Raw genomic sequence first — 5,697 nt, 5'->3', positions numbered from 1 at the left:
GACAGAACCTAGCGAGAGAACATGGCAAATGATACTGGACAGAACCTGGCTGCAGAACTTGGCTGGAGAAACTCGACAGAGCCTGGCTAAAGAGCCTGGCTGCAGAGCCTGGATAGAGCATGGCGGGAGAGCCTGACTGGAGCCTGGTGGCTGAGCCTGGCTGGAGAACCTGGACAGAGCCTGGCTGGAGAGCCTAGTGAGGGAACGTGGCTACAGGGCCTGGCTGGAGAACCTGGAGAGTCTGGCTGGAGAACCTAGCAGGAGAACATGGACACGGAACCTGGCCGGAGATCCTAACCAGAACTTCGCTGGAGATCCTGACCAGAACTTGGCTGGAGAACCCGGCTATGATGATCACCTGAATGCTGCCTCTGTGTCATTCCTTCTTTGCTGACTCCGTCCACACCTTTAGGGACCCCTGGACTTGCTGGGGTTGGACCCCAGCATATTCCCAAATGTTTGCACGCTTGCTGTGGCTTTGCCTGCTCTGGCCAATAATCTCTGTTCCCAGGTGTGACTGACAGACATCTCTAGTTAACCCACCTTTACTGTGCATGCATTTATCTCTTTATCTCGCCTTTGTTGGACCCCTCCCCCCAGGACCTACAGAGAATGGGTCAGTGGTTCCCTGGGGAGTTCAAAGTTGCAGCTTCCTGTGAAGCTGCCCAAATGACATTTCTATAATGCCTGGCTTTCCTTTTGCTCTTTTTCTATTATTAATAACTACAGGCGAATGCATGAAATTCATGCAAGAGTAGGCCTTCCTTCTCCCAGCTGCCAGCACCAACTTCCTTCTGGCACCAGGGACCCAGAGGCAGGCCCTGGGACCCAGACTTCCCTCGCAGCCCCAGCTTCGTCCAGAATGTCATCCAGAAGGACGTCCGGAAGGATGTTTGGTCTAATTAGCATATTACACCGTTATTATTATAGACTAAAGGCTTGATGCACAAAATTTGTGTATGAGGGGTGTCTCTCAGCCCAGCCTGCACCCTCTCCAATCTGGGACCCCTCGGGAGATGTTTGACTGCTGGTTTAGGCCTGTTCCCACAGGGATTGTGCCTAAACTGGCAGTCGAACATGCCTCTCACAATCCAGGACTGCTGGCTCCTAACTTCTCACCTGCCTGCCTGCCTGATCTCCCCTAATCCCTCTGCCTGCCTGCCTGATCGCCTCTAACTGCCTCTGCCTCAGCTCCCCACCCGAGACCCAGACTTCCCTTCCTCTGGCCAGCCACAGGCACCCAGGACCTGGGTCAGCTTTGCCCAGGTCTGCTGCAGACACAGGGACCATGGGCGGGTGGCTTTGCCTGGACTAGCCACAGCCATTGGGGACCATGGGGCAGGCAGCTTTCCCCAGGCTGCAGCTGCAGGTGCCTGAGACCATGGGGCAGGCAGCTTTTCTCAGTCTCCTGGGCTGCAGCCCCAGCCTCAGGCGCTGGCGCCCAGTACTGCAGGGTGAGTGGCTTTGCCTGAGCCTGGCTTTGTCAGGAAGGACATCTGAAAGGTTGTCCGGAAGATGTTTGGTTAATTAGCATATTACCCTTTTATTGGTGTGGACTAGCTAATTTTAAGTGGTTGGAACTAAGGCATCTCTGGCATGGAAATCTCTAAAAGTTGCTGAAATAAGAGAGTGGGCAGTGAGTTTAAATAGCACTTTAAAAGAACATTAACATCACTAACTGGTTTGGCTCAGTGGATAGAGCGTCAGCCTGCAGACTAAAGGGTCCCAGGTTCAATTCCGGTCAAGGGCATGTACTTTGGTTGCAGGCACATCCCCAGTGGGGAGGGGGCAGCTGATCGATGTTTCTCTCTCATCAATGTTTCTAACTCTCTACCCCTCTCCCTTCTTCTCTGTAAAAAATCAATCAAATATTTTTAAAAATGCAATCTTAAAAAAAGAGCATTAACAATAAGTAATTTTAGCAACCAAATAACCATGCAGTTTCATAATTTAACCATAAGCTTGTGTAAAATACTTGGAAGAGCTCAGTGTTAGTTTTCAGCCTTAGGTCCTGTTTTGTCGGTAAACCTGGTTACCATTTGTTGGCAGAGCTAAGAGACAATGGAGGAGTCTACTCACTAATGTAGGTGGAGCTAATTCTGTGGGGTCTCATGAGCCCTTAGCCACAAAAGAAGAAACTGGGATCACCAAGAGTATCGAGAAAGCCTGGAAGGAAACACTTCTGGTTTCATCTCCAAAATACTTGTAGAGCAGCAAGGGCTGCCCTATGGTTATTGGGATTGCCTGTGCTGACTAAATCTTCAGGATGGAACTATGCAAAAGTAAATATATGAAGAAAAAACCATGGATATTTACTTTAGAAATATAGGAATGTTCAAGGGTCTAAGGTTTCAAGGACTTGGTTATGGATGTAGAAAAGATGAATTCAGAAGAAGCTGAAAGAGAAATTCAAGAAAATCACATCACAGTTTGTTACTCAGTCTGTGATGAATAGAGGTCAAAATGACACCACTATCTACTTAGTATTTGTTGCAGGGAATGTTATTGAAAGACAGCTTAGGTAGAAACTGCCTGGGCAATGAAAAGAGATTCCATAGACAACCCACAGAGAGCAAAGTAGTTTAATAACAGTAACTACGGAGTCAAGGGCCAACAAGCATCCACTGGAATGAACAGTGTATCTTGGTAATTTTGTCTGCTGAAGAATTCTTAGAAATGAGAAACATTCTAAAACATAGGCTTTGAGTAAAAAGTGTGCCTTCCGAATAAACTGCTAACCTTACTAAAAGCAAACCCTCCCAAAAAACTTTACCCAGCTTACACAGCCTGAAAACTTCCTGATTCTAGAGACAGAATGACACAGCCAAGAGAATGGATCTGCTTTCTTAGTGTCTTAAGTTATATACATCTTACAACATTTTCTTTCTCTTAAATATTCTCTTTGTTACAGGAAAGTTCTACATATTTACTGAGAAAATTTTAAATTTATTTGACAATAATTTTCCCAATACTAAGATAATAACCCAAACTTAGTATTGTGTGACTTTGACAATGCTTTTTAACTTCTCTGGAGTTCAATTTTCTTCTACATAAAATTTGGAAATGCAGTATCTGCCTCACAGAATTAAATAATAAAATTCACATAAGATATTTTGAGTTTGATATCTATCTATGAGCTCAATGTTAGTTGTTGCTGTAAATTTTATCAACACTCTTATTAGCACAATTATTGTTCTAGAAAGACCAAATGCAATTATATGAACATGTGTTTCTTGTTTCACTCCATTATAAGACCTGAAGAGTGTGGAGTTTGGGAAGTGAAGACCATGGCCAAATATGCTTTGACATACTTGCCCTTTGTAGAAAGTGTGATATATAGTTAAAGATGACAATCAGTGATTTATGATCACCATTATCCAAAAATGATACTCAATTAGTTCAGGTCATAAAATGTGGTGGGGAAAAAAAAGAAGAGATTAAAGAGAGGAAGAGACAATAAAGGGAAGAAGGAAGAAACCAAACAAGAAAGGAAGAAAGGAAGAGAGAGAGGGAAGGAGGAAGGAATGCAGGGAGAAAGGAAGGGAAGGGTTTTGTTGTTTCAAGTTATTGAAGGAATTCAAGAAAATACAACTGATTTTTTATATGTTGGATCCTGAAGAGAAGGCTGGGTTTGTTTAACACAATAGGATTGCCATTGCTACGGTCTGAATATTTTTGTCTCCCCAAAATTCATATTGAAATCCACCTAGCTGCAAAAGGTAGAGGTAGGGCCTTTAGGTGATAATTAGGTCATGAGGGTGGAACCCTCATAATAGGGATAAGAGCTATTATAGAAGACTCCGCAGACCTCCCTGGGCCTCTTCTCTGTGAGGATGTAGCAGGAAGTCTGCAACCTGGAAGCAAGCCCTGGCTCACCTAATCACGCTGGCACCCCGATCTCAGACACCCAGCCTCCAGAACTGTGCGATATAAACTTTGTTGTTTATGAACTATTCAATCTGCGGCATTTTGTTATAACAGCCTGAACAGTCTAAGACGCCGTTTCTTTAAGAAACTGGAGATATATGGAGCTAATGATACTGTTCATCGTTCCTTTCCAATTGGCTTTGTGGAGAATTCATTCGAACAGGCTCTTCTGCTTTCCAATTTCCCTCCCAGACTCCAGTGGGCTGGCCGCTAGGGGAGAAGTGGGTGGAGCCAAAGGCACTTCAAAGTACTTGTTTTAGGAGACAGCTGCAGGGCCACAGAGTTTTTATGTGGCCCGCACCTCATAAAAGTCAAGAAAAAAAAAATAAGAGGAAAGATAAATGTGAAATTCATGTTTTGATGGGGGAAAAAACTGGAGTAGAAAAAAGTCCAGTTTGGGTGGCCATAGAGTAATAACAGACTGAGTAAGAAAAAATGCAGCCTGCAGTCTTGAATAGCCCACAGAAAGCCGTTCTGGTTTGTCTTATTGAGGGAGGGAGACTATGAGCTAAGCCAGAGAATCACCAATCGAGTCATCATCACTTAAAATGAATTTTATGCTTTTAATAAAAACAAACTGGTTTCAGTTAAAGTGAGAATATATAACAATGATTTCTTTGGGGGAGGGGGCGAGGGGAGAAAAACAAAAGCAGAGAAGTCCATCTGATCCTAGCAGCTGTATCAAGAATAAGAGAGCAACATTTTTTTTTGAAATCTGCAAATGTGATTAAATATTTACCCAGAAACCGTGTATAATTTCCTAATGTAGTCCAGGAATGATTGCGGGGCAGGTCTCAGCAACCAATCCAGGAAGAGTTTCTGTTTGGGGAGCTAAGACACTCCAGTAAGGTTTCAGATATCCTCTAGAACAGTGATGGTGAACCTAACACACACACGGACTCATTTTTTTGGTTGATTTTTCTTTGTTAAATGGCATCTAAATATATAAAATAAATATCAAAAATATAAGTCTTTGCTTTACTATGGTTGCAAATATCAAAAAATTTCTAGATGTGACACGGCACCAGAGTTCAGTTAGGGTTTTTCAAAATTCTGACACGCCGAGCTCAAAAGGTTCGCCATCACTGCTCTAGAACACGGTGATCAGCAGGCAATTGATGAGCACTAACAGATGCGGGGCTCTGCAAGAGAGAGAAGAAAGATGATCTCACAATGAATCTGTAAATGTGGCAAATAGTACCAAGTAATTTAAAGTGGACTATGAAATCTTAGTGTCATTATCTCAATTTCACACTAGAATCAAAGTAGTTGTTCAGTATCTGAATTTTTTTGGCCACAGCTTTCTTTAGGCAAACAGAGGCATTCCCATTATTGTCCATATAAATTCAAGCTGTAAATTTTAGGTGATTTCAGTAGAAAGAGCTTATGTTTTATCACATATAAAATGCTCTTGATCATAAGATGCAATATTATTTAATTGTCCACTAGAGCAGAGATATGCTGATATATAAATAGATCGATAGATGATAGGTAAATATATGATAGATGATGATGATAGATAGATAGATAGATAGATAGATAGATGATAGATGATAGATAAGTGACAGATGGAGAGATAGAAAGAGAAAGAGGGAGAGTGGGAGAGGCACCCACACTGGGATCCAACAGCTGTTTTACAGAACCATCCTAAACCCTCACTGCAGGGGTAAGACTTAAACCCAACATTTAGGAAAGGACAGTTAAGGGAACTTGTATGTTTCAACATTGACTCTAGATGGAGAAAGGGGGGAAAATTTCTCCCCCCAAAAT

Source organism: Myotis davidii, unplaced genomic scaffold (genome assembly GCF_000327345.1).
Source record: "Myotis davidii unplaced genomic scaffold, ASM32734v1 scaffold162, whole genome shotgun sequence".
Lineage (NCBI taxonomy): Eukaryota > Metazoa > Chordata > Mammalia > Chiroptera > Vespertilionidae > Myotis > Myotis davidii.
This window is presented reverse-complemented; position numbering follows the sequence as displayed.